Genomic DNA, 7090 nt, shown 5'->3' with positions numbered 1-7090 from the left:
TCAAACTTCTCAATCAGCTGGAAAATATGTTGGCCACAGTACATGCCCCATCATCCCCATTTCGAATCATTTCGATGGTGGAATGAGCCTTTCAAAACTGCACTGATTCTCTTTTTGTTTGTTTGTTTCTTAGACTTCTTGAGCAATACTGAGTACAAAGCTGCTAGTACCTTATAAGGAAAGAAGGAAGGTGCAAAGGGATTCCATAGGTCCTCCTTATCTTTATCCACTGAGCTGCATGGATAATTTACCAGCTTAAAGGATGCAATCATAGATGGTAGAAGGTGGAAATTTCATATTTATCCACAAAAACTAAAGGCCAGCATCAGGGGTGGGCAGCTTCAGGCACCTGCCAAGACCCATGTCTCAACAGAGAGTCCACTGTCAGCCCAATGAGCTCTCTGGTCTTCTTCCTGCTCCTTGTTGATGTTGCTTGCTTCCATGCCATCTCTGCTAGATGGGAGCAAGGAGATGGAGGGGCAATGTCATGGACTGGTTGGACACGGGGGGTGGGGGTGGGAGACTTCAGCTGGGCAACACCCAAGGGAAGAAGGCTCAGAGCCCAGGGACTGGCGGTGGGACGGCAATGGGTGGTCAGAGGAAGAAGAGAGAGAAGACTGAGAAGGAAGTGTTGGAAGTTAAAGAGATAACAGGGTTTGGTGAGCCGGGAGATTCCGCGGCAGAGAGAAGTCCAGAATCAGAATCAGATGTGGAAGCAGGGGGGGGGGGGCAAGAGGCAGAGATGTGTCAAGCTGATGAAGAAGCCAGGGCATCTCCCCCTCCTGCTGCGACAAGCTCCCCTTCCTACTGGTCTCCCAGAACCAGAAGCAGTATGAAGAGGGAGGAACATAGACAGGTGCACCGGTCGAGTCTCGGATTGCTTAGGAAGTACCTGGGGAAGGAGACTTGGGCAGCTGTGAGAAGAAAGGAACATTTAGTCTCCACAACTGGCTCATAGAAGCAAGATCAACCGAGAAGAGTTGCTATGCCCATTAGGTCTGGTACTCCTGAGCAGTCCTTGTTTCTTCTAATAAAGAGTTAAGTTCACTTACTCTTGTGATTTATTGTTGACATGCTCCTGACTCCTGCCCCTGTCAGGCAGCAGCTAAGAACTCCCTGCCCTCATTTTCTGGGCAGCTTGGGACAAGAGGATGAGAGAAAACAAATGGGCAGCATCAACAGCAGTAAGGTAGAGGGTGGCACATGCAGGAAAGAGGATCCATGGAGGTTTTCTTACCCAAGAACTGCCAACAGACCCTTCCCCTCCATCTCCCCACCAAGGATCTATTTTATGTAGACAGGCTTTGCAAACTGCCCACTCCACAGACACATTACAAATTTCACGAGTTCACTCCAGAATAAATTATATGATGTTTGTAACTAAATAGAAAATTTAACTCACAAACTGCTAGGGCTATTATACTTTTCAGTGCAGTGCTTATTTTTCAATGCCAGATTGTGACAAAACGACATCCTATGCATCCTCAAAATTGCCGCCATGAATGGAACAATTAAAATATTTATTATCATTTATCATTTTCTGTCTTTTTCTCTGAATGGTAGAGAGAAAAAGCATAAAATGATGTATGTCATAGTCACAAATAATACTCTGTCAAAATAATTAAACTATAATCCAAGTGATAGTAAATTATAGTACAGGCAGGTTAAGACATACATTTTCTTTAATGAACACTAAATAAGTATTCAATAAAGCAAATAAGAGACAGGGAAAAATAGCTGGCTTCTCTGATTATTTTAGTCATTCCAAAAAAAGAAAGAAAGAAAGAAAAAGAAAGATTAATATTTCCAAATGCTTTGGGGGTGTCATTAACCTTGTGGCATTTAATGTCTTAAATCAGCTTCAGTTGCCAAATTTTGTTTACATGGCTTTAAATCCCTGCTTTAAAAAAATAAAAGTTCAGGATACTGCTAATTTTTATACAAATAGACTGTGTTTCATTGCATTTCACAGTTATGATCTGTCATAAAGAACCTATTCAAATACAATTAACTAATACTGATACTTGACTTGCATTCTTAATGCCTTACATATCACACTGAACATTAGCCTAGATTTACAGCATGAGACTTTTAAATGTCATTGGCATTTGAGCTTCCTCAAAGGCTGAGAAGTTCTCCAGAGGTGAAGCAACCAGGAAGAGACAAATTCAGTGCCATGTAGGAGACACATAAATAAGGTATCTGGGTAGTTGTTGTTTTAAAAGGAATTAATAGCTGCTGCTGGGGCAATGGAATAGGCCTCTGGTACTGGAGGAGCAGGATTAACAGGGGCTGGTGCTGATTGTGACTGGTAGGGAAGAAGGCTGGAAGACCAGCAGTAGATGGCACTACAACAAATGAAAGGCAGAGCCAACTAGCTTGGCTCTATTTGCTGGCAGCCAATGCCATCCTTTTGACTGGATATAAGTAAGAAGGGAGGCAGGTGGGGGCTGCCGAGGGCAGAATGAGCTTGGTGGGGCACTAGATCATGGGGGGAATAGGCAAAAGTTTTAGCTCCCAGACTGTCATATAAAAAGCTGGTGGGAATTAAATTGGGATATAAACATTGAAGGGGATAAATGGAGCAATGTATGGACAAAAGCACCATATAAATCTCTGCCAGCAGCTACTAGGAAATGTTCACTAAAAATTGTGCATGGGTGGTATTTAGCACCAAGGTGCTTATAGAAAACCCAATAGCTCTCCGTTATGTTGGAGAGGATGCCAAATTATAGGTACATACCAACATATGTGGTGGGAATGTCTTCAAGTTGAACAATTTTGGAAGGGAGTTTTTAAAGAGGTATCTCAGATTACAGCTCAGATAATCCCCAAAACTCTGGCGTTAGCCATACTTAATTTATATACTTCAGATATGGACCAATTAAGAAGTAAGGAATTAATAACATATTTATCAACAGCAGCTAGAATGGTAATGGCCAGAGCTTGGAAAAACTTTGTGATTAATGAATATAGTAAAGGTACCCCTGCCCGTACGGGCCAGTCTTGACAGACTCTGGGGTTGTGCGCCCATCTCACTCAAGAGGCCGGGGGCCAGCGCTGTCCGCAGACACTTCCGGGTCACGTGGCCAGCGTGACAAGCTGCATCTGACGAGCCAGAGCCGCACACGGAAACGCTGTTTACCTTCCCGCTAGTAAGCGGTCCCTATTTATCTACTTGCACCCGGGGGGTGCTTTCGAATTGCTAGGTTGGCAGGCGCTGGGACCGAGCAACGGGAGCGCACCCCGCCACGGGGATTCGAACCGCCGACCTTTCGATTGGCAAGCCCTAGGCGCTGAGGCTTTTACCCACAGTGCCACCCGCGTCCCTGATTAATGAATATGGATCACTGGTATAATATATTCTGGTAAACAGCCATAAGGGGAAAGCTGTAGCAAAAATTGCAGATGGCAAGGGAAAAGGGGGGAAAAGAAATTTTTTACACTGTATGGTGTGTTTTTATTAAATATACAAATGTAACAACACATGGATGAGAAATACAACAAATATTGCAATGTGGTGTAGATAATCAGACGCTACTCATTAGCTCTCTCTTATTACTCTGTTTTCCAAGTTGATTTATTGAAGAATTCATTTTACTGGTTTACTGTAACCGCCTCATCGTTATGTACTATAAAATAATACGTTTAGTACTTTTTTACAACCCTAGTGACCCATTTTTTGTTAGTCATGTCATATTTTATCATTTATGTGTGTACAATTTTGTAACAATAAAAATGTTTTTTTAAAAAAGCAGTACTTAGCTGGTGAAGCTCGGAAAAAAAGAGCCAGTGATTGTATGCAAAGGTCTTGCCAGAAGGAGGTTTGATAAGCAGGTTTTAAAAATCAGCTGAACTATCCAAGCATCTAGAAATATAACCAGTTGAGCTTGTGTGGCAGAGGCAGAATGTATCCAATGGCTGGACTAGGTAATGAGTGAATTTGGGATACAGCCTGTGGCAAAAGCCACTTGGAACCTGGTGTCTGCAACAGTATCTCTTGAGTCTTTGGAAGAACTAATCAAGCACACTTAAGATCCCAATGTGAGCTGGTCTTTGACCGTAATAAATTATCTATCTATCTGTCTATCATCTATCTATCTATCTATCTATCTATCTATCTATCTATCTATCATCTATCTATCTTTCTAAGACCCCAATATACATATCAGCATTTCCTTATGTACAAAATATCCCCTTAACAAACAATCTTAGTTAACAGTTGGTTTGATCCTCGGTGTTCATGTCAATCTCAAACCTAAGCTACTAGGAAGATTTAATGGCATTCTAAGGGAATTGGTGGCAGTGTTCATGTTGAAGAAATCTAAATTAAAGTCGCAGGGAGTTCTATTTCAGAATTTCATGCCACCTTCAAGAATATTTGGTGAAATCTTCCCACGCTTTCCTTTTTTTAAATCTGCACTGCTGACTGAATCACCTGAAACTATCTGTTTGGTGTGGAACACTTTTGTTTTCTTCTGCTCTTTGCTTGTAGTATACTGTGGATTTTACATCTGGTGGGAAGAAGGAAGAGAAATATGGTGGCGGGAGAAGCAGAGGGCTTGATGTTACTCTTGCCCCCTCCCAGCAATTTGATTCAACAATTAAAAAAAAATTATCCTTTAAAAAAGCACACACAAAAACACGCACATGTGGTTGCTGCAGAGAGGATGTTGACTCAGTGACCCATTTCTCTGGGTCTTATAGGTCTAATGCAGCTTTTCAAGTCTTCTTCTTTTTAATGTAATGATTTCCATTTTCTCCTTCCTTAAATTAACAGCGCATATTTTTAAGGGGACACTCTGGCATCATTCCCACTCACTGTGTTAAATACTCATAAGTTGAATGTGATGATGACTTAGAAATTGTTTTTTTAAAAAGGAGAGAGAAATCCTTTCGAAGGACGAGGCCGTCTCTGCACAGTTTAATCAGCAAAGAAAGCAACCAAATGTCATTTCTGTTGGGGATCTTGTGTCACTGAAACGAATGGAATGCTTTCGTAAAACTGATTCTGGAACACGGTAATAATGTCTATGTGCAAACACAGCCAGTATTGCAGCAGCAGCAGCAACAACAACAACAACAATCCTCATTTATAACCAGTGACAACTAAAACCTATGAAGTTTTTAAAAGAATGTGATTGTTGTCAGAAGGAATTGGGTACAACAAAGCCGTGTTCAGTTCTGGTTCCACTCAAAGCCATGGCTCAGGGGTTCTGCAAAAGCTGCTGCAAAGCTGGTGGGCACAGACCAGCCAGAAAGTGAATTTTGCATACTGTACGGATCATCGCTCAGTTCAGGGCAGTCAGATTGAATCTGTGATCAACCCATTGTGCTTCATGAAAACGTCAGCCCACATTTGTGTCTTGCTGTTTTCTCCTGTCCCGCTGTAAACAAGCTGTGCTCTGAGCTGTCTCCCTACCCTTATCTGCTTGGCGAAGATCATACAGACAGACCTCATCAGCAGGCTTAGAGTTAAAGTTAAAGTTACCACTTCCAGACAGCAGTCCCTATGCAGGCTGGGAGTCAAAAAGAAGAGTGCCTTTGGAATGACAGAGTTTTAGTTCCTTTTAGGAAATGCATACCTTAGATTCAGACACAGGCTGGCATGCTACGTCTCTTCCATGAAATTAAATGAGGTGTCCTTAAAATGAACAACTGTTTGAAGCATCAGCAAACTAGCTCAGCAGATTCATCCGTGGACTCCCTCCTCCCCCCGGCCCCACAGTCTTCCTCGCCTTTGGGATCTTGCCTGAATACAGCCAAAAGAGTAGTGGTAGCTGGAAAATATATTGTCAATCTGGTAGGATTCCAGGAACTTAATAATGCCTGAAATGCTCTCAGGAGTGTAATGATGGTAAACAGGAACAGGTATGTTGGCTTCTGTTTTCATTCACTTCAGTGAGAGCATTCGCCTTTAAACATAAAACAGAGCTCTGCTTCCAGAACTCACCCTAGATAAATATGGACAATATCTTACAACACCGTGCATATCCCTTCTGTTAAACCAGCTCAATTGTATCGGTACATCAACTGCTGTATTTAATTCCTGCAGTTTCCTGGTCCAACAGTATTAAGACTTTCCTTTATGCAGGTGGGGACAGAACCTCCCGCCCACCTGCCAATCCTCGCCTTATTATTCCATCTATTTAAGGAATAACAGCCAGAGTGAAACAGCTTGCAATTTGCACCTGCCTGCTTTAAGAAGAGCAAACTGTTTACCGCTAATGAGAATGACACTTGGTGGGGTCAAATGTAGTTTTGCTGTTTTCTTTTTTGTAGCTGACTTGCTAGCACCATCTCAAGAGGAAAATAAAAGGCAACATCAGTTGTTGTTTTTTTAAAAAAGTTTATATGACAAAAGAGCTACGGCTAAATCCTTTAAAAAAAATTGTTGGTGGCCCGTTGCACAGAATATAATACATATATGCCTAGATTTAGCTGACCTATACATTCCTGTATACAGTGTAGTGTTAAACAATTAAGCTTCATCATAAAATTACTTGTTCAAATTAAACCTATTTCAAACTAAGGCTTTCACCTTATATACTTACACTGGAAATCTTTAATGCATTGCCCTGCTAGGATGTGGGTACACACATTCACATACATATATAAATTATCAGACTCAATGAATATTCTAAGTAATTAAACTGACACTGTGTTCTAAGGAAACTGGAATAAAAAAAAAACTTTTAAAGAAACAGTCATAATGAATTAGCATGTTCATTGTAAAACTATGCCATTTTCTCACTTTTAAAAAAACCCCAAACTTCTGATGCACAAAAAATGCAGGCAACAGAATGTGTAACTCTTTCTATGCTAGTGCTGTTCTTATCCTGAGAGTTCTTTAACCTATTACTGACATTTTTCTTCCCCCTCCCCCACCCCATCACAAAAATCATCACTGGTGTAAAAGAACAAGGGCACAACCAGTATGAATGTTCTCCAAAAGTGCAATTTAAAATAAAACACTGTCGCCGTATTCCGATTCAACAAACAGCCCATTTGTACGTCCTTTTTGAACGATAAGCAACATGACGATGGGGGTAAGCGAAGTTGAGACTGTCACAATTGTGGGCCTCGGTAG

Source organism: Podarcis muralis, chromosome 8 (assembly GCF_964188315.1).
Source record: "Podarcis muralis chromosome 8, rPodMur119.hap1.1, whole genome shotgun sequence".
NCBI lineage: Eukaryota > Metazoa > Chordata > Lepidosauria > Squamata > Lacertidae > Podarcis > Podarcis muralis.
This window is presented reverse-complemented; position numbering follows the sequence as displayed.